At 46.0% G+C, this 22,858-nt stretch overlaps 1 protein-coding gene across 2 annotated transcripts in view; it reads right to left on the bottom strand.

Moving 5' to 3' along the window:
• Fabp6 (fatty acid binding protein 6) overlaps nt 1–22,858 on the bottom strand; it is a 75,594-nt gene that overhangs the window by 5,796 nt on the left and 46,940 nt on the right. For both annotated transcript variants that reach the window (XM_055610676.1, XM_055610675.1), the window contains exon 4: nt 4,548–4,669. The gene's annotated coding sequence lies outside the window, so the exon portion shown is untranslated. The remainder of the gene's footprint in view (nt 1–4,547; nt 4,670–22,858) is intronic.

Here is a 22,858-nt window from a genome sequence, read left to right as displayed (position 1 = left end):
TCTTTGTCTCTGTCTGTCTGTCTCTCTCACTCCCTCTCTCTTTCTTTCTTTTTTTAATTTTTTCCCTCTCTCTTTCTATCTTGTGTGTGTGTTCACACATGTGTGATGGTGTGTGTGTAAGTCAGAAAACAAATTTCAGAAATTCATGCCAAGCCAGACAGCAAGACCTTTCTCTGTTGAGCCATCTCACTGACCCTCAGTACTTTCTGAACCAATAAAAAGTCAGCTTTGCCACACACACTTCACCAGTCTTCCATCTCTAATCCTAGAATTCCTTATCCCAACCAAGAGTTTTACGTTTTTCTTTTCTTTTTTTCCTAATTTTCTTTTCTTTTCTCTTGTTTTATTTTATTTTGTTTTCTCTTGTTTTTTTGTTTGTTTTGTTTTGTTTTGTTTTGAGATAGAGTTTCAAGTAGCCCAGATAGGCCTGGAACTCCCTGTGCAGTCCAGGATGACCTTACTCTCCTGATCCTCCTTCCTTACCCTCCCCACACCAATATGTTTGGTGTTGATATCATTTTAGGTAGCTCAGTGGTGGAGAGCTTGCCTAGCATGGGCATGGTCTTGGGTTCTACCCCAAGCACCACAATCAATCAATCAATCAATCAATGACATTCTATTCTATGTATAATTTCTTTTCTGTGTGGGTCTTTGGGTTGCTTCTAATCATTTTTATCATAATTAAGTAATTACTGTTCATACCTCTGGCTGTGTATATATCAGATGATTATCTAGGACTAGCTGCTGAGGTTGTATGCCTAAGCAGGAAAGGGGCACATTGGACTTGGAGAGGTGGGGGAGATTCCAAGGGAGAGCATAGGAACATCATAAAAGGGACAAATACTGGGAGTAAAGGGTCCAGTGGGGAAGAGGTCAAAAGGGATGAGGAGAGAGTTGAGGGGAAGGCGGGATGAACCAAGCAAACTGAGATACATATGAAAGCTTGATGTGTTGTTTCAAAATCCCTGTTGTTTTGTACAAAAAATAAAAAATAAAAATAAAAAGACAGATTACTAAGCATAATATTCCTGAAACAAATGGGTCTGAGACAGGGACTCATTATGTAGACCAGGCTGGTCTTGAACTCACAAAGATCTGCCTGCCTCTGACTCCCAGGGCTGGAATTAAAGGTGTACACCACCACACCACCCAAAAGAGGATCTTATATTTAAAGTATTAATATCCAGAAGAACACTGTGGTCCATGCCTGTAGTCTTAGAACTTTGGAGACTGAGGTGAGGCAGGAGGATTATCCAGAACTCCAGGGTAGCTGGTGCTATAGAGTGAGACAATGTCTTAAAAATAATAATTGATTAAGATAAGAAATAATGAAATTGGGCCAGCAAGATGGTTCATTTAGGTTAAGGCAGTCACCACCAAGTCCAATGGCCTTGGTTCAATCCCCAGGACCCACATGATAGAAGGGGAAAACTAACTTCAGCAAAGTTGCCCTTTTATACACATGTGCTGTGTGTGGCATGTATGCACACACACACACACACACACACACACAAACACACACAAAATAAATACAAGGCAGTAATTTTTAAAAGAAATTATAAAGTATTTATAGCTATCACTGCCATTCAGAAACGCTACAGGGGTTTGCATTCTCTCCCATAGCCATGTGAGAATTTTCCCTACAGAATAGTAATGTTGATGAAATAATAATGACAGTAATAGCTTACAGGTATTGGGCATTTATCACTGATCCCGCTGACTTTCAAAACAGGTATGTGAAGTAGCAAACAGGAGGTCAGAACAATGGTGCCAGAAGACATGGGTGAGAAACTCGACAGGATGGACCCATGGCCTCCCTAGCCCCTACTTAGCTCCCTTCCCACCTCCTTCCAAATGGGGATCATTGGCTTCTCCAAGGCTGCTGCTCAGCCATCAAGGACAGAAAGGGAGTGGTAAGGTGTGGACTGAACAATGCTGGCACCCAGGCACCTGACTCAGCTGCACCCTCTTCCTGTGGTGTATTTGACCCACCACCCTCCAATCCAATCACCCCCATATCTGTCTTCTTATTCTGGGGTTCATCTGTTTGAACATTCAGTGTCCAAGGAAGGGTAAACGAACTCCAATCCAACTGCAGGTTTTATGGGGCCATTGAACCCGTGGCACAAATATATTCCAATGGAGATAAGAATGATCCCAAGGCTACTCACTCCTTTTGGGCACCCCTACTCATGGCTTGGACTTTGGATGTGTCTCAAACAGGCACCACTACCCTGACAGGAATATGGAGTAGGACCTGGGAGCTTGGGTCCCTGGTCAAACGGGAAAACCTGGGGCATTCAGGCCCTCACGTGGACATGGGAACCTTATCGGTCAGTTAACTCACTCACTTTCCTGAGCCCCAGGTTATGTGTGAGGAAAGTGTGATCCGGCAGATAGGATCTAGCCTGGCAGCTATCCTACTCCCCACTCCCTCTCTAGCCCTTGACCTCTAGTTTACTTCCTTCGATGTCCAGCTCTTGGACATACCACTTCCTCCTTCAAGATTCTCCTTTTCTTTATTTCTGGAACTCGGTCTCGGGAAGGATTACTCAGGTAGTCTAGGCTAGCCTCAACCTCATTATGTAGCTGAAGATGACCTTAAATTTCTGCTTCTGTCTCCACCTCTCCAGTTCTGGGGTTACGATCATGAGCCACAACACTCAAACCGAGGCCGGGGACTGAACCCGGGGCTTCCTGAGCACAAAACAACAAGCATTCTACCAGAAGAACTACATCCTGGCCCAAGAAGCTCAGTTGGGCTTTGAACAAGCTCAACTGTCTTCACTTTTAGTACTGAGTTGACCCCACTCTTGTGGCTCTTGTAACAGTGTTTTTATTGGGCTGGAAAGATGGCTCAGCTGTTAAAGACTAGGCTCACAACCAAAAGTATAAAATGTTTTCCTTTGTTCTTTGTGGGTTGTGTTCTCTCCCTCCCCCAGCTCCTCCTAGATTGTCCCCTATTTTCCTGCTCACCCAAATTCATGTTCTTTCTCTCTCTCAAAACAAAAGAAAAACACACCCCAAAAATAACAACAAAGCCATGGAGGCCATTTTGTGTTGCTAACTACTCCTGGGCAGGGGGCTTGTCCTGGACTGTAGTTGATACACTCAGTTTCACTCTATTGAAGAAAACTAATTTTTTCCTCTCCTAGAATCTATCAATTACAAACAGCCTCTTGGTTAAGGGTGGAACTTTATGCTCACTTCTCCTCCTCTAGGCTGGGATTTTTGTCTGGCTTGAGCTCGCACAGCTCTTGCACATGCTGTCCCAAGTCGCTGGGATTTCATGTGTGCACCAGGCCTGTTGTGTCTGGAAAACGTTTTTCCTTGAAGACCTCCGCTGCCTCTGCCTCTAAACCATCTTTGCACAGTCTCTCCTGCATAGATCCCTGACAGGCTCACACTTTAAATGCCCAGTCTGCAACTTGTGGCGTAATTTTAAAGGCTTTTGAATCTTAGGTGCATGGAATCAGGATGGAGAAAGTAAGAAGGCCACTGAGGAAAGGCGATGCTCACTCCTTCGTCTGTGTCCTGGTCAGCTCCCTGTGAGCAGCTGCGGTCACAGACTCCTGTCACAGCAGAATGAGCCACTCCCATCTCCACATTCTTTCATCTATGATGGACTGAGACCCTCTGAAACCGTGAGACAAAATAACTCTATTCTAAGTTGTTTCTCTCTTGTATTTTGATGAGGAAAAAAAAAAAAGAAAAAAAAAAACATTGATGAGAAAAATAACTAACACTCTAGGCTGGATTCAAACTCATGATCTTCCTGCCTCAGCCATTTTGGTGCTGGGATTACAGACCTCTGTCACCACACCCGGTGTTTATTATTGTTGTGTTTTATTGTGAGACAGGATCTCACTATGTGGTCTCGGCTGGCTTTGAACTCAAAACCCTCTAGTTGCCTCAGCATTCTGGGTACTAGGATTGTAGGAATGCACCAGCACACTGTTCTTAATAGTTACATTGCCATCCACTGTGTGGTTAGATCACAGTCTATTCAACCAGAGTCCTAGTGTTGGGCAGTTAGGCTACGGAAAGGGAACGCATAAATAAGAACAAGGAAAGTGTTACTGAGGACCAGGTTCTGACACGAACAGTATTATTTGAGGTATGCGGGGTTGGGCTGAACTGTTGTGGAAATACTAATATTTAATATTGATTCATGTAACTATTAAGGTGGCAGTTATTCCTTAACCTGCTGTTATATGGATAAAAGACACAGAAACCTGTTAGATTCTTGACAAGCCTTAACGCACTGGGGCTGGGCAGATAGTAACACTCTAAGCTGTCTTGTCTACTTACCAGCCAAAATACTGGCACACGTTTTCCATTCGGGCTGCTTCTCTCTACCATGCCAGTCCTCAAGAGCAAGCTCCTCCCAGCCATATGCTTCTAGTTCACGCTAACCCATAGCTACCTCCTCCTCCCTCCTCCTCCTCCTCCTCCTCCTCCTCCTCCTCCTCCTCCTCCTCCTTCTCCTCCTCTTTCCTCATGGTCCTTCTGCCACCCGCAAGCCCGAGAACCTTCGTTCCACCTACCTCTTTTCTGCCCAGACCAGGCTGCAGGCAAGTTTATTAGCCAATCAGGGATCATTTGGGAGGCAGAGATCACACAAAGCCATTTTGGATACGTGAGAATTTGCTTGTAGGACAGTAAAGATCTGGGAGGGGGAGAGGGGCAAGCAATTAACATTTGAATACACAGTGGCTCCAGATCAACCCCAAACACTGAACTTCCACTGGATGTTCAAGTTATAAGTATGGGGCTAGTTATGTGTAGTGCAGGGGTAGAGTGTAAGGATGTATGGCATGGCGGCAGCCCTGTGTCTGAATCCCTAACACTGTACCAAAAATAAAAAATAAAAAAGAGTATGCTTTCTACTGAATTCACATCACATCTGTCCCAAAGTTGGAAGTTAAGCTGTTATAAGCCAGTGGCTGCCTAACTTAACAAGTATTAGCTAAAAAGAAAATATGGAGCCAGAAGTGGTGACCCATGCCTGTAAACCCAGCACTCAGGAAGCAGAGGCAGGTGGATCTCCTCTGTGAGGCCAGCCTGGTCTACGTATTGAGTTACAGAACACTCAGAGCTACAAAGTGAGAGCCTTTCTAAAAACAAAAGAAGGAAAGAAAAGAGTAAAAGAGGTTAGGGAGACAGCTCAGTTGGCAGGCAGACCCCCAGCATCGTATCAACTAGATCCTGAACTCACGCCTGTGATGCCAGCCCTCTGGAAGGAAGAGGCAGGAAGATCAGAAGTCCAAGTTCATCTTTGGCTACATAGCAAACTAGAGGTCAGTCTAGGCTACCCTGTCTTCAAAATACACCAACGGAGAAAGCACAGTTGGCCCAGTTAGAAATGTGGGGGTTGGTGTGGGGGGAGCCTTGACTGATAGCTCCATGAAGAGTCACAGGCTGCAGGATCTTCAGCGATCAGCTCTTTGAGGAACATGGTAGGATTCCGTTGGAAGAGAGCCGATTGATACTAGGCAGGCCAGAAGATGAGAGCCTGCTGTGACCTCCCAGCTCATCAGCACTGTGGGGCAATCACCAGAGAAGACAGCTCAGATACAGGTTTAAGCCAATAGAAAGTCTTTATAAGTCTTGACTAGCTGGCTAGCCACTACACTGGTGTTCAGAATCCCTGTATAGTTCCATGCCTTTCTCAGGATGAACTTTTTAAAAAATATTTTCCTATCTATTTAATTATTGATATTTATGTACATTGGTGTTTTGCCTGTATGTATATCTGAGTGAGGGTGTTGAATCTTCTGGAACTGGAGTTATAGTTAGTGAGCTGCCTGGTGGGCTCATGGGAATTGAACCTAGGTCCTCTGGAAGAACAGCCAGTGCTCGTAACCACTGAACTCTCTCTCCAGCCCTCAGGGTGAACTTTTCAGAACACACACACACACACACACACACACACACACAGACAAACAAACAAACAAAAAACATATCTTGAAGAGTTGACATACTTCAGTTAACAAGAGCACTTAGACAGAAGGGGAACTACAAAAGCCAGAAGGCAAAGTTAGTACTTTTCCCAGAACTATGACAGATTGTTTTCATTTGGACTGGTAGGTACTGTCTATGTGCTGAGTTTTATGGCCTGAATGGCACTTCCATCTTGGAGTCGGTTTTGTTAAGTTTGAGAGAAGGTGGCTTAACTCTGTGTCTGCAGATCCTATGCTAGACGAGGCTACAACCAGGAGGAGAAGGAAGAGCGGAGGCAGGTCCAACAATATCCAAGTAACCTCACCTCCAGACTTAAACCTGAAACAGTCTATGACTCTTTGGGCCAAAGTCAGATGCCAAAAGATCTTCCCATTCTGCATGCAATTATCCATCACCCACTTTACTGCCGCTGGCTAACCATGATTAATTCCTGTGGCAGCCACAGGAATCATGCCTAATGAATTTCTAATGAACTCATTTGGTGTTAACGCAATGTGTAATTCTGCAGGACACTCATTAGGACTTAGCCTTATTAAGCCTCTAGTTATTGGGAACTACTATTGCTTTAAGCTCAGAAGCAAAGAAAAGTAATTATGTAGAGCGGGCAGCTAAATTAAGGATTGGACATATGGATAATGCCAAGAAGGGGCCTGGCCACTCCTATTTTTCTCTTTCCTTGCGGCTCCTGAAGGTCAAACTGTTTTAAAGTCATTCAGAGGGCCCTGTCGCCTGGAAGACACCCTGCCTCCCTGTCCACTGTTTATCACCTGAGAGAGCTCAGGAGGCATGGGGTAGTCCAGATTTAGGCATGGTGGTACATGCCCGTAATCCTAGCAGCTTAGAAAAAGGCGGTGCACAGTCCACAGAGCAGCCAGTGATAGCTTATCTCATCTGATCGTCAGTGCATTCTACTTGCTATCATTAAACCCCTTTGACAGATAAGGAGGTTGAGGTTCACAGAGGCGAGGCGACTGTGTTCCAGAACTCATACCCCTGGATTGTCTTTCCGTCTTTCTTCTTGTTTCTTGCCAACTATCATTTTCATGTGTGTATGACTCATACTTCCATATTAGAGGTTGGAGCCCTTTCTAATAGTTTATTCATATGTTTTTCTTATATAGCATTCTATTTTTCTCCTGCTATAACAAAATACCAGAAGCTAGGTAACTTAAAAAAAAAAAAAAGAAATCTACTTTGCTCATAATTTTGGATATGAAACTTCAAAAGGCATACCAATTCTTGCAAGGCCTCCCTGACTATATTGTTATGGTTAATAGCTTGGGAGTACTTATGAGAGAGAGACAGCCCTCACATGGTATAATGTAATCCACATTTAGGCATGGTTATACATGCCTGTAATCTCAGTACTTGGAAAGCTAAAACAGGAGGATTGCCAGGAGTTTTAGGCGGCTCTGGACTACATAATAGTACCTATTTCTGAGGACTGGTTTTTGATAGCTCACTTGATAGAGTGCTCGCCCAACATACAGTAAAGCCCAGACTGAATGGTGACACATCCCTAAAGTGTGAGCACTGGAAAGGTGCAGGCAGGAGGACCATGAGTTCTAGGTCAACCTTGACTACAAAAGGCCAGCCTAGAATATATGACACCTATCTCAGAAGCAAACAAGCAAGTAAAAGAGGCTTAAAACAGCATTAAAAAAACAATCATTTCCCAGCCTGTCCAGGTGGTACATGCCTGTAATCTGAGAACTCAGGGAAGCAGAAGCAGGCAGATCACTGTGAGGTCAAGGCCAGCCTGGTCAACAAAGCAAGACGAGGACAGCCAAGGCTACACAGAGAAACCATGTTTCAAAAAAACAAAACCAGAAAGAAAGAGAAAGAAAGAAAGAAAGAAAGAAAGAAAGAAAGAAAGAAAGAAAGAAAGAAAGAAAGAGAAAAAAAAGAAAAGAAAGGAAAAGAAAAGAAAAGAAAAGAAAAGAAAAGAAAAGAATTTCCCATGATTCTGTAGGTCAAGAATTTGATGAGTATAGTTGAATGGTGAAGTGTACCGCATGGGTTTGATGGCCAGCACCTGGGCTGGGTTTACTCGGGTGTCCAGCTTAGGTGCTCCTCAGTATAGCTCCCTCCTCTCTTTCTGTGACTAGCTTGGGCTTCCCCCCAACATGTCAGCCTCAGGCTAGCCTCGGGCTCCCTCCCAGTCTTCAAGCACGGGTGCAGAAACATCAGAGCATTGTCTCAACCACAGATACTCAAGAGGAGGGTAATAGATTTTCTCCTTGACAGATGCTGGGGAAGATATAAGACTCGTTGTACCATGAGGGAAAAAAAAAAAAAAATACATGCAAGCTTGGTAGGGGAAGTTCATAGGGCTGACCCTCATTACCAGAGTCTTTCTTGGCTAGGATCTCAAGGAGGAACCTTAGATGATGTAACCAACCAATTGCTACTGGGATCTTGTCCTTCACTGAGAGGCCTTGGGTCCTCAGCCAAGAGGAAGACCCTGCCCTTCCCACACCCATCAAAACCTCCATGCCAGCAGTAAAGCAGACATCCACATCTCTTTCATTCCCTACCAATCTTCCAGGCCTAGCAGCCAGTGGGAAAGCTTTGCCCTGTCACTCCCTCACCCTCTCACGGTGCTGTAAAACTCCCGAAAGCTTCTTGCTTCTCAGAGCAGGAAGCCAGAGCTCAAGGCTGCTAGCAGGGTGAGGCCTCCTGCCTAGGGAAGGCTTCTCCTTCACTCACCACAGTGTGTTCTGGAATAAGGAAACGGAAACACAGCCATACCAGGTGTGGTCTGGCAGGCTTGTAATCCAGGAGGTTGAGCACAAGGATCTTAGGTTTGAAGCCAGTTTGGTTTACAGAATGAGACCCTGTCTAAAGTTGGGAAGGAGAAGCCAAAAAGGAGAAGCCAAAAAGCACTTGCCACCAAGCCTGATGACCTGAGTTCAAGCCCCAGGATTGACATAGTGGAAGGAGAGAACAGACTTCCACAAGTTGTCCTATGACCTCTTGCATACAGAGAGAGAGAGAGAGAGAGAGAGAGAGAGAGAGAGAAATTTTTGATTTTGTTTTTTTTTTGTTTTTGTGGGGTTTTTTAAAACAGGGTTTCCTGTGTAGCCTTGACTGTCCTGGAACTCACTTTGTAGACCAGGCTGGCCTCAAACTCACAGAGTTCCGCCTTTGCATATAAAATTGAAAAAAGTTAATTTAAAAAAAATTGTCAAAAAAAATTTAATTTAAAAAAAATTAAGAGGGAGGAAGAGAGACGGTTCAGCAGTTAAAATGACTTGCTCTTGCAGAGAGCTCAGGTTCACTTCCCCCCAGCACCCACATGGTGGCTCACAATCAACTGTAACTCCAGTTTTAGGTGACCCAATGCCCTCTTGTGACCTTCTTGGGCCCCAAGCACACGTGATGCACATGCCTACAGGCAGAGGCAAAGCATTCGTACATGAAATTAAAATGAATAAGTTTAATTTTTTAAAAGTGCAAATTAGTAGAGGATGGGGAGGAAGAGAAAGGAGAGAGTGGGAGAGGAGAGAGGAAAAGAAGGAAAAAGAAAGCCAGGCATGGGTATGATGGTACATGCTTGTAATCATAGAACTTGGGAGGCTGAGGCAGGAGAATCACCCTAAGTTCAAGGTCATCACAGGCTACACAATGAGTTCTTTGTTGTTGTTGTTGTTGTGTTTGTTTTTAGATTTATTTATTTATTTTGCATAGATGTGTGCTCTATCTGTAGGTCACTTGCGTGCCAGAAGAGGACATCAGATCCCAGTATAGATGGCTGTGAGCCACCGTGTGGTTGCTGAGACTTGAACTCAGAACTTTGGAAGAGCAGGCAGTGCTCTTAACCACTGAGCCATCTCTCCAACCCCCATTGTGAGTTCTTGCAGTAAAAACAAATAGAAAACCTGAAGTGGTGCGGAGGGAAGGAAGAAGAGATACAATGGCAACAGAGGGACAGCAGAGTAAGGACTTGATCCTGGGGGAGAGAAAAAAGGGATTTTTTTTTTTTTTCCATTTCTGAGACAGGGTCTCATGTAGTCCAGGCTGGCCTCAAACTCTCCATGCAGCTGAGGCCCACCTTGTTCCATCTCCTCAGTACTAGGGTTATGGATGCCTGAGTTTGAATATTCTGTTATAGCAAGTAAAATGGCAGCTGGAAACGTCGTGTGTCGTTTTACTTGCCATCTGTGACCATCTATAGGATCCATCACCTTAAGTGAAGCAGCTAGGTCAAAGGTCAATGACAGAGCTTCCTCTGTGAGGCTTCCACCAGCCATTTCTCCCCCTTCCCACCCCCACCCCCGGCAGTGTGTGAAACCACCTCTTCCTTCTCTCCACCTGAGCTGGGTTTGAGGGGCTAATCAGAAACGGCCTGGTCACGATGAAGAGTAGCACCCTTCCACTCGAAGTCCATAGAACAGACACAGGCAGTGTCCTTGAGGACAGGAGTTTCTTCCGTAGCTTTGGCTGGCACAGAGACCCCCTCCCCCGGAAGAGCCCAGTCAGAGGGGGCAATCTGTTTCCTGCGCCCTCTACCCACAAGGAGGAATTTCTGCCTGGGAGTTCAAAGATGGGGATGTGGTCCCGGTGCTTACCCCTCAGCTGGGCAGAAGGCCTTGGCCGGTAGACACAGGCCAGGCACAGCTCTAAGCAGTATGTCTCTCGCAGACCTAACACGCTGGGCTCAGAGGTTAAGTAGCCTATGCAAGCTCAGTTAACAGCAGGATTTGAACCCGTTTGACATCACGTTGCACTTTGGGCTGGAGTCTCAGTTTATCCCTCAGCGAGGTAAAGCAGCCTCGCTCGGCCTTCCAAAATCTCAGGCAGTGTTGGGTGGCTGCTCAATCAGGCAGCCAACCTGCTGTGGGTAACTAAGTGGGCTGTGGAGCCCCCGGGAAAGAAGACCAAGTCGCCCTCAGTTTCTCCTAGGCAGGACTCCCAGGAAGCATCGTGGCTTTCTGGCCTTGGGGGGATTCAAGTTAAGCGTGGGCTCCCTGGTGGGCAGTGAGAGCCTCTGTGTCCCACACTGTGGGCTGATCACCGAATGGGGCGAACCTATATGTGTTGGTAGAGATTGAGGAGAAGGGCTGAGGGTACAGTAAGAGGAAAACCCTGGAGAGAAAGACTGGGGAACAGCAAGAATCAGAGAGAAGAGGAAGAAAGGCCTGAGAAACAAAAGACAGCCTCCCAGGCAGCTGGCGGCCCCGAGACAGATGCTGTGAGTTGGAGCGCCCTCTAGTGGTCATCTTCATATAGCCTGGCCAGGGGAGGTGCTAGTCCGGTGAAGGGCGGGGGAGGGGACTTACCCTCTGCTCTGTAAGGGTAAGAGACCCTGTTCTGCTCCAGAGAAGCCAGCAACCAACCAGATCCCCACAAAAGAGCCACAGAGACAGCTGGAGGGACGAAAGCGCCCTTCTCAGCACCACATGGAAAGGTGGAAAAGAGTCCCTGAGTATCCTTTACCCGGGACAACTTCTCATTTGCCTCCAGCGACTTCTTCCCTCCCTCACACCCATATCACTGTCATCATCACCTCTGCTCACACACACCACAGAGCAAGATGTGACGATATTGTCAGTGACATGCAGAGCCAAAACACCAAAGATCTCTGGAGACCATCAAGGTGCTTGTTCATTTGTCTGCTCAATAAATGTGTGGAGGGTTCACTGTGTGTGTCAAACGGTAGGCCCTGAGGGTACAGCAAAGATAGGCAAGAGCTAGGTTGTGGGGGAGGGGCCAGCCTGGGCTATACAGCAACTCCCTATGAGACCCTGTCATAAAAAAAAAAAAGGGGGGGGGGGGGGAAGGAGCCAGTTGTGTTGGTACAGATCCGTAGTCCCAGAGCTCAGGTAGGGACAGGAAGATCAGTAGTCCAAGGTCTGCTTTGGTTGTATACTGAGTTTGGGGCCAGACTGGGCTAAATGAAACCATTTCAAAGAAAAAAAAAAAAAGTGATGTACATCTGAAATCCCAGCACTTATAAGGTAGAGGCAGATTAGTTTGTGGCTAAATTTGGCTGTATAGCAAGAGCCTGTTGATGAAATAAAAAGGCTGGGGATGGCTCTCGGTGGCGGATTGCTTGCTGAGTATGCCCAGGGTCTACCCATACAGTGAGTGGACCACAAATGCTTGAAAAGGCCATTTTTCAGACTGGGAGGGGAGAGAAGGGCCTGGTCTGACAGGGAATGCCTGTGTGGACACGATGTGGGGAGGCTGCAGAAGGGTGACCAGCAGAGAGGTTTCAGGGAAAGGCTCAGCTTGTAAGGAAGGCAGGGCCGGGGGGAGGGGGGGGTAGCGTACTGAGCGCATGGATGGAAGGACAGTGTGTGTGGTCGGAGCTTGACGACAACAGAAAAATGAGATTAGCTGCAGTGAGAGAGGACAACGGGCTGTGTGTGGACAGGTGTGGGCAAGTGAATAAGCAAGAAGGAACTGGCCTGGAGTGGGCGTGAGGTCAAGACCTGTCCAAACCCCCAACAATCTCAATCTTGAGAGAGGTAAGAGTAAGAATTGCTCCTCCCATGTTCTGTGCCTAAATGCCCTAGCACATGGGACCCCCACCTCTGCCATTTGCTGAGGTAGTCACGTGTCCAGCTAGCACCTGGAATTCCTCTCCACGCAAATGAAACATTCCCAGCACCTCAGCCCCAGCCAAAGATGTCCACTCAACCCAAAAACCCCTACCCATTTCCCCAAGGTTTGTATAGTCCTTATTCCCCCCAGTAAAGAGAGCTGTATCATTGGAAGAGCCATGCCACTAAAAGGACTTTATCACTGAAAGAGCTGTATTACACACACACAGAGAGAGAGAGAGAGAGAGAGAGAGAGAGAGAGAGAAAGACAGAAAGAGATAGCAAATTGAGATCCTGCTGACCCACCTTCCTTGCTAAGCTTTACTCCTTTGAGTCCGGCACCTATCCAAATCAGTGCCTGGATGCCCCGAAGGGAAGGAGACCCTAGGCTCTGGAATGACAGACAGGGCTTTGGGTTTGCTTCTGAGGACCAAGTCAGTCTCTTTGAGCATGGGGATGTCTTGAGTAGTTTTGCACTGACTGGCTGATTTATCGACTGATTCGGGATTTCACATATAACCTAGAGCATAATGGCCTGGAACTCACTATGTAGACCAGGCTGACCTTGAACTTCAGGACCTTCCTGCTTCTGCCTCCCGAATGCTCCGATCTAAAGAGGTGGGCCACCACACCCAGCTTTATTTGTTACTCTTAAAGACTTAGTCTTTATTTCTTTTTGGCTACACTCAGACTTAGAAGCAGAAGCTCTGGGTGAGAACGGACTACATCCCCTGGCAATCTGTTTCTAGCATTTTTCTTTGGCTTCCTTCATTCTCTTGGCTGAAAGATTAGCATATTCTTCAGCCTCCTCCTCATTTTTCTCAGTGTGGTTTTTCTTCAGAGCAATAGGCCAGCGCTCCTGTTATAGAACACATGGAGCAGCAAGGCTCTGAATCTTGGGTGCTTCGGTACTGGGTTTCCTCCCTTCTTTGTTTAGAGGTTTTCTGATTAACAAATTGTGGACATCACCTTCTCTAGAGAAGCTGAAAAGCTTTCTGGACTCCACTAGCTCTTTCAGTCTCCAGCCTCTGAGGCACAGTAGTTGAGAACACTCAGACTGGCATCCGTAATGTGTCTCACACAGACTTACAGTTCTCCTTGTTTTATAACAATGATGCCCCTGACTGAACAGTAGGCTCACTCTTCTTAGGTCAAGACACCTTGCTTCATGAGAAAACCCCATTGGCGTGGACCACATGACCTTTCTACTTCTCCCCCAGAGCATTGGCTGTTACTGCTGTAGCCATGAGCTCAGCACAAAGCTGCCGTCATCATCCACATCAATGAGCTCCAGACAGCGTGCGGTTGGGAACCGGATAGTTTCATATTAACATAGCTGATCATCTAGGAGATGCCGTGAAAAAGAGCTGATTTTCATTTTTAACAGGTCCTTCTATCTGCTTTGTGGAGAATAAAGGCTATAAGGAGTGAGCGTGGAAATAGGAAAGCCAGTGAGGATCTGTGATCAGGAGTCAAATCATAAAGAAATTTTCCCAATTAATCAATCTATCGATCAATAAGTAAATAAAATTATGAGTTGGGGGGTGGTGGTGCTCTCCTTTAATCCCAGCACTTGGGAGGCAGAGGCAGGCAGATCTCTTGAGTTCGAGGCCAGCCAGGTCTACAGAGTGAATTCCAGGACAGCCAAGGCTACAACACAGAAACCATGCCTTTAAAAACAAAACAAATAATGAACAAGTGAAAAAAAAAAGAACAAAGAAAGAAAAAATTTAAAGAAAGAGTTTACGTTGGCTCACCACTAAAGCAGATATAGTCTATCATGGAGGAAAAATAAAGCAGCAAGACCTTGAGGGTGAGAGAACAGGCCTGAAGAGAGATGGATGCTGATGCTCCCTAACAATTTTAAAAAGCAAGGTGGACAGGACCTGCAGGGGAGCACCTGGACGCAGGGGAGCACCTGGATGTAAGGGAACACCTGCATGCAAGGAAGTACAGAGCCGACTAGGTGCCTTTCATTCTTACTCACAGCTAGGTAGGGAGCTCATTCAGTATCCCCCAGGATGCTAAGAGGAGGAGGAAGGGTCCAAGACTCTGGCAGGAGGGATGGTGGTCCACATGCTACATCTTTCACGTATTCAGAACACGTGAACGAGACATGTGGAGACCCAGGGGCCTTAGGAGTTTGGAGCCTCATGTGGCTCTCCCTTTGTCTGCAATCACTCTCCCAGCCCCCACCCCTTTCTCTTCTTCCTCCTCTGTCCTTCCCTCTGCAGCTCCTTCCCCCACCTTCTACACACACACACACACACACACACACACACACACACACACACACACACACACACACTGGCAGGCCTTATCTGGAGGAAGGCAGCTGGAGGAGCTGCTGTTTCTTGCAGAGTCTGAAGCTCTGCATTCCTCATGGCTTACTGCAGAGTTCACAATGGGAGGCCAATCTGTCTCCCTGAGACCTCTGGCAATTGCTGGAACCGTTTGTAGTTGTCACATTGAGAAGCAATTGGTCTGGCATGGAACGGGGTTGTGGGCGTCATGCCTTCACTGGGTGGGCCCCCAGGACACAGAATGCCAATAATGCTGAGGCTTGAGACCCATCCCCAGGCTCTGTTGTCACAGTTGGCAGGGGCTGTATTCCCTTGAGGCTCTTCTGTCAGCACGCGGCCATTTCTCAATGGGAACTGTGTGTCCATGCTGTCTTTACACTGTCTTTTGCTTTGTGGAGTAGACAGAAGTATTCTGCCCAAGGTCCCCGCAGGCAGTGAGAGGGGTAGAGCCTGGATTTGCAAAGCCTGTGCTTTAGCTGGCCTCTCTCTAGTGAAAGGGCTTTTGCAGCTTGTGTCACTACTCTGAGCAAAGGAACATGCTGTCTCAAGCCATGTATGTCTTCCTGGTACGTGCAGTTTGCACGGAAGATAAGAACTGCCTGGGTTGAGGCAGTGTGGGAGAGCCTTTGAGGCCATACAAGCACCCCAGCAAGGCCACTCCACAGGGCTGCAGTGTGAAACACTGCATAGAGCTAGGGGATGCCAATTCTAGAGGGTACTCTGTGGGGCTGGTGAGGATCAGGTTAGAGGAAACTTCAGGTTTTGTGAACACATACGTCTTAGCTTGTTTTCTGTTGCTGTGATTAAAAAATGAAACAAACTAACAGACCCCCTCTAAAAAAAAAAAAACAAAAACAAAAACAAAAACCCACTGAAACCATCTCCAGGGAGAAAATGGGTTTATTTATTTGGCTTACAAGGAATAGTCCACCAAAAGAGCTCAGGCAGAAACTTGGAGGCAGAAATCGAGTTGCTACCTTGCTGGTTCCTCATGGTTTACTCAGCCTACTTTATTTTTTTTAATGTTTATTTGTTTGTGTTTATGAGTACTCTATCCATGTACACCTGCATGCCAGAAGAAGGCATCAGATCCTAGTATTGATGGTTGTGAGACATCATATTGTTACTAGGAATTGAACTCAGGACTTCTGGAAGAGCAGACCGTGTTGGAGACCACTGAGCCATCTCTCCATGCCTCAGCCTACTTTTTTTATACAAGTAAGGCCCTCCTGGCCAGGGATGGTACTGATCACAATGGGCTAAGCCATACTGCAACAATCATTAATCAAGAAAATGCCCTTCACACACCTTCCTAAAGGTCAGTCTGATGAAAGCACTTGCTCAATTGAGGCCCTGTCTTCCAGGATGACTCTAGGTTGTGCCAAGTTGACAAAACAAACAAACAAACAAACAAACAAACAAAAATAGAAAACTAACTAAAGCAGCACAGCAGACAAGGTTCCAAAGTCAATGAGGTCTGGAGGGACAAGTATTCTAGTGGCTGTGAGTGTGTCGTGTGAGGGGCTTCACTACCCTAAGACAGGTAGGAAGTAAAATTTAACTAGAAGTCTTGCCACTCCCCACACCTTGCAACTCAATGGTGACTCACAAATAAAATCACCAGCCTCTTGCTGTAAAAACAAAAGAGAACAAAAATGTCAGGTATGATGTTATACATGTGTGTGTGAGGTGTGTGTGTGTGTGTGTGTGTGTGTGTGTGTGTGTGTGTGTGTGGTGGTGGTGGTGGTGGTGGTGGTGATGGTGGTGGTGGCAGATATATAATCTCAGGACCTTAGAGGCTGACACAGGGGATTGATAGACTGTGTCCCCAAAACAACACAAAGAGGTGCCTATCTATGCGGACCGCCCAGGAAAACATCCAGCCACCCATCGACTCTTCCCCAGAGCACTGCCTGGTTTCCCTTTGGGCTCTCCCTGTCATTCATCCTAACCTCATTTTGCCTGGATTCTTATTTGAACAGAGAGCATCTGAAGCTGCTCCCCCACCTTTCATTTTCCTGCCTTCTCATTCCTCCCAGGTAAGCTCGGGGTAGCTCGGTGGAACCTTGCCTACCAAACACATGGTTCTGGGTGTGAGCCGCAGCACCAACGGGAAAATAATAGGATTGATGAGAACAGAGTGGGATTCGGCAGTACACACCTGTAATCCCAGCACTTAGGAGGCAGAGGCAGGAAGATCAGGAGTTCAAGGTCATCCTTGGGGGGGAGGAGGGTGAGTTTGAGGCCTGTTTGTATTATGTGAGCTCCTATCTTAAAATATCAAAAGTAAAGGTACTAGTAATAATAATACACAGTAGCCAGGTGCAGTGGGACACACCTGTGACCCCAGCAGAGGGGGGCAGAGGCAGACAGATCTCTGTGAGTTCGAGGTGAGCTTCATCTACAAAATGAGTCCAGGACAGCCAAGGCTACACAAAGAAACCCTGTCTCAAAAAACCAAATTAATAACAATAATAATAAATAGTAATTTGGGGTTTATATCTGGCAGAGGGGATCAGGAGGGGAATAACCTTCCATGATGTATTCTACGGAGACATCTTTCTCTCTAACTAGCCTGAGCCTAACTGTTCCTCAAGCTCATTGGCACCACACATAGTTTAACAGCACCAGCAGAGGCCCTGCAAAAGCAGACAGGAGGCACTGTTCTCTCTGTACAGACTCCCCAGCTGGTCAAGAGCTTAGGATCTTCCACTATGGAGTGAACTATGTAAGCCACTTCCCTCTGCCTGAACTCACTCCTATTCCTCTACCTGGGATGCCGAGCTGGCCACACCCGATGGTCTCTGTGGTTTTTCAGAGCCTGGAGACTGAGGTGGCACAAACAGACGAGGGGGAGGAGGAGGAAAAACCACCTTTTCGTGCCTCCTGAAAAGTGAACCATCAGCAGCCTGTTTCAGAAAAAAATTAAAAGTAGCAGAGAAAGGGTCACTATAAGGCTTCAGACCTGAGCTTTTAGGTGAGGAGGCAGACAGGCCAGCAAACACACTGAGACTGGGCTGTGACAGCGAGAGGCACTCCGCTTCTCATGCCTTTGTCCTGACCTCAAGTGAACGTTCATTCAGTCCACACATATTCAAGCCTACTATGTGCTCAGTTGCACTGGACCTAGTCAGCTTTTCCCAAGGGAGTCAGGGTGGCAAGGAGGATGGTATTCTAGCCAGTAGAGTCCTGGGTGAGAAGTACAGCTGGAAGACCAAGAAAGTATGGGGATTTCTCATGGGACTCGGGGGGGCCTTGTTGGTGCTGCCTGGCCACCCTCTGCACCCAGATAGTCTTTCAGCAGAATCAGGGCCCTTAAGCCATGTCTGGCTTTATTGTTTGTGACTGTCACCATTTTTTCCTCAGCCCAGGGCTGATTCTATGTCCCTGTAGCTGGCCTGCTGGCTCAGTTGGAGGCATCCTATAGGACAAAATGCCTACTGGATGACTGTGTGCCACATTCATGCTCTGTCGTGAAGAGAACAGAGGCAGGGGACATTAGATGTATGTTAAGCACAATGGCAGTAACACACAGAAGTGTGCCAGATGTGGGAGATCCAAATCTGGGGGGTTGCTAGGGGATAGAAGAGAAATGGTGTGTGTAGGAGAATTCTAGAGCTGGGGTGACCACAGGGAACATGGCCAAACAGGATGTGGGGTAGGAGGGCAGGCAGGAGTGGCCATGAAAACCTGGTTGGGAAGGTGTCTGGGGCTGTTAGCCATTTGCAGAGAATACAAGGGATCAAAGAGAAGAGGAGGAGAATCTGGCTCTTTGGGGAGTAGAGGAACAAAGAGGACATGACTGAGGCTGAGAAAAAAAAATGAGAGTAGGAGGATAAGGCAAGAGATAGATGAGGTGTAGGTGACACTATGTCCCAAGGTGCATTTTGGGTTTGCTTTCAAATCACCCAGGAAATGCTGGACTCAGTGGTGTATGCCTGTAACCTCAGTTCTTGGGAGACTGAGGCCATCTTGGCTGTCCTATTTTGCTTTCTGTTATTGTGACAAAACGCTGACCAAAACAACTTGGGCAAGAAGGGCTTATGTCATCTCATAGCTTCCCGTCCACCTTGAAGGGAAGTCAGGGCAGGAGCAAAAGAGAAGCTGGAAGGCAGAAACTGAAGCAGAACCACACAAGATCGTGGTTTACTGGCTTGCTTTTCTAGGCAACCCTGGACTAACTGCTCATCATGCGTGGCACCACCCACAGTGGGTTGAGCCTCCACACCAGTGATTAATCAAGAAAAAGCCCCCAACGACCTGATTACAGGCTAGTCTGCTGGAGGGTACTCTCTCAAATGAGGTCTTCTCTTGTCAGATGACTCCAGTTTTCCTCAAGGTGTTAAAACGTTAACTCAGTGAGTTTGAAGTCTGGACTACATACTACTGCAAAAGAAAGCAAAAACAAACCAGAGCTTGAAGAGCTGGCTCATCGGCTAAGAGCACTGGCTGCTCTTCCAGACGATCTCGGTTCAATTCCCAGCACTGGCATGGCAGTTCTCAACAGGCTGTAACTGCAGTTCCAGCCAATCTGATGTCTTCTTCTAGCCCCCACAGGCACCAGGCACACATATGGTTCACAAACTTAAATGCAGGCACCTATACACATAAAGCTTAAAAACTGAAAAAGTGATACAGCAAAATAAAAACGAACACAGGCAAAATGGAGCAAAGGAACTTGTTTTTGATGATCTGAGCTTCATCCCAGGGACCCACATGGTGGAGAGAGGGAACCGACTCCCACAAGTTGTCCTTGTCTTTCACATGAATGTTGTGGCATGCGCTCACATACACATATATAAAATGCATGAATGTATGTTTTGAAATGCTGTAAACAAACTATTACTTGGGCTCCTGTAGGGAACCCTAGTGAAACTATTGTTTATATAAAAAAAAAATATGAAAAATGGAAGGGGGCCTGCATAGGAAGCTGCAGGCATGAGGAGGAGAAAGGGGGATAAAGGAATGAGCGAATATGATCAAAATGCATATTCACATGTGAAAATGTCACGACGAAACCCTCTGTCTTAGGGTTTCATTGCGGTGATGAGACACCAAGACCTCCGCATTTAATTGGGGCTGGCTTACAGTTTCAGAGGTTTAGTTCATTATTGTCAAGGCAGGAGGCATGGCAGCATGTAGGCAGACTGGGGAAGGAGCTGAGATGCATATCTGGATCCACAGACAGCAAGGAGAGACTGTGTGCCACACTGGGCATAGCTTGGGCTTAGGAGACCTCAAAGCCTGCCTCCACAGTGACACACTTCCTCCAACATGGCCACATCTCCTAACAGTGCCACTCCTTGTGGGTCAAGCATTCACACACGTTGAGTCTATGGGGTGATGCTCCTATTCAAACCACCACACCCATTATTGTGTATGTCTCTAAAGGTTCTGGAGAGATGGCTCAGAGGTTAACAGTACTTGCTCTTTTTCCTGGGGACCAGAGTTAGTTTCTTGGCACCCACACATTGGGCAACTCATAATGCCAATTCCAGGAGATCCCACACTCTTTGCTTCTACACACAGGAAGGATGCACATAAACCCACAAAGACACACACACACACACACACACACACACACACACACATACACATAAAGAATTTTATTTTGTTTCAGAGAAAGGCTCTCCCTATTTTAGCCTAGCTATCCTGGAACTCACAAGGTAGATCAGGTCAGCTTTCAATTCAGAGCTCTACTTGCCTCTAACTCCAAAATGCTGGAATTAAAGGCATATGCTACCACACATATCTAAAAAATAATTTTTAAACAGCATATTTTATTTTAATATAGAAAAACTTGCATGGTGTGAGGCCATGTGTGCAACAGTCCATTTTTAAAAAAATTTGATATAAGGAATGGAATTCTTGCACATACTGAGCACATACAACCAACCCCTAATTTAGAAAGAAGAACAGAATAAGAAGAAAATAAAGAGGGGCAAAAGTCAAAATACCTGGGGGAAAAAATACCAATATACTTACCAGAGAATTTGCTTACAATGTGTGAGGTCTTGGGCTAAATTCGCAGCTCTGCAAAAGGCAGATAGGGATGCTAGAGAGATGGCTCAGTGGGAAGAACTCAAAAACCTAAAAACCTAAAAAAAAAAAAAACCAAAAACAAAAAACCTTGGTTCTGGTCTGTAAAATGGGACTTGCCTATCAAATGGGGCTGCATCATTTTTAGTCACATTTATCCAAGGCAGTGCATAGTAGAAACTATCACAGGTGGCTGTTTTATTGTAAGTGCTTAAGAAATCGAGCAGTGGTAGCACCTGTCCGTAATCCCAGCACTCAGAAGGCTGAGGCCAGTAGACTGCCACCAGGTCAAGGCCAGCCTACACTATATAGCAAGACCCCATTTTGAAAAACAAAACCAGGAAAAAAAGCAAAAGGGGAAAAAAGGAGGGGGTTTAAGCTTGGAGCCTACATCACCGTGCTACCCCTTAAATTTCCGTAGTCTGCTGAGGATCTATCTACACCAGCAAAAACCAGCAGCAAAAGAGCATTGTGTGTTGAACCCCTGCTGTTGACTGACTTCATCCCTCCCATGATACCTGCGTGATATCAGGGTCTTGGAAGGTGATTCTGCTCTCTGGTTTTTGTTTGTTCACTTGTTTGCTTGCTTGCTTGTTTATGTGAAAGGGACTCAAAGATTCCAGGCTGGCTTCAAACTCCCTGAGTATATGAGTATGGCTTTGAACTCTTGATCTTCTTCACCTCCTGCAACTACAGGCAGGTGCCACCAGCTAGTTGTCAGCCACCTAGTTGTTAGCGTTTTGTAGATAATCAGTTCCAGGAAGGCTAAAGGGCCAGCCCAGCAAGCAGTCCATGGTACAAAACCATGTTTCAGTTTTAGTACAACCTGGTAGCTAGAAGTGGCTTTTAAGGTTTTAGATAGCTAGAAAAAAATAAAAATAAAAATTTGGTTTTCTTTTTTTTTAAGTAAAATTAATTTCTTTCTTTCTTTCTTTTCTTTTCTTTCTTTCTTTCTTTCTTTCTTTCTTTCTTTCTTTCTTTCTTTCTTTCTTTCTTTCTTGTAGCTGAATGATCAATCTACATATATACCTGCATGACAGAAGAGGGCATCAGATCCCAGTATATATGGTTGTGAGCCACCATGTGGTTGCTGGGAATTGAACCTCTGTAAGAGCAGATGGTGCTCTAAACTGCTGAGTCATCTCTCCAGCCCCCAAATATCTATTTTCTTTTTTAAATTAAATTAAATTAAATTAAATTAAATTAAATTAAATTTTATATGCATTGGTATAAGGATGTCAGGTTCCTTGGAACCAGAGTTACAGTTTTAAGATGCCATGTTGGTGCTGGGAATTGAACCCTGGTCCTTTGGAAGAGCAGACAGTGCTCTTAAGCCATAGCTCCAGTTCAAGCAAAATTTCTTAACACTTGAGCCTTTTAAGAAATCCAGATGAGGGGAGGAGGTCCTCCCCAATCAGTGGACTTGGAAAGGGGCAGGGAGGAGATGAGGGAGGGAAGGAGGGTTTGGGAGGAAATGAGGGAGCAGATACAGCTGGGATACAGAGTTAATAAAATGTAACTAATAAAAAGAAAGAAAGAAAGAAATCCAGATGGCATTGCCAAGTGCGGTGGAGCCCACCGTAATCCCAGCATTTAAGAAGTGAAGGCAGGATTAGGGGTTAAAGGTCAGCCCTGGCTGTGTGAGACCTGTCTCAAAACATCTAAAGTAAGGGCAATGGGAGTTGGGACCTGGAAAGAAGGTTCAGTGGTTAAGAGTACTGTCTACTCTTCCAGATGACTCTGGTTCAATTCCCAAGACCCATGTGGCTGCTCACAACTGTTCCGGGGGATTTGACATCCTCTTCTGGCCTCGGAAGGCACTAATTGTATGTGGTACATAGACATACATTCAGGCAAAGCACCCACACAGATAAAATAAAATAACATTTTTTTAAAGAAAGGGACTAGAAAGATGGCTTAGCAGTTAAGAGCACTTGTTCTTGCAGAGGAACCAGATTTAATTCCAAATACTACATAGTGGTGCACAACTATCTGTTAACTCCA

Source organism: Psammomys obesus, unplaced genomic scaffold (genome assembly GCF_907164565.1).
Source record: "Psammomys obesus unplaced genomic scaffold, mPsaObe1.curated_primary_1811, whole genome shotgun sequence".
Classification (NCBI taxonomy): domain Eukaryota; kingdom Metazoa; phylum Chordata; class Mammalia; order Rodentia; family Muridae; genus Psammomys; species Psammomys obesus.
Note: the sequence above shows the minus strand (reverse complement) of the source record. Positions and strands in the feature narration are given on the sequence as shown.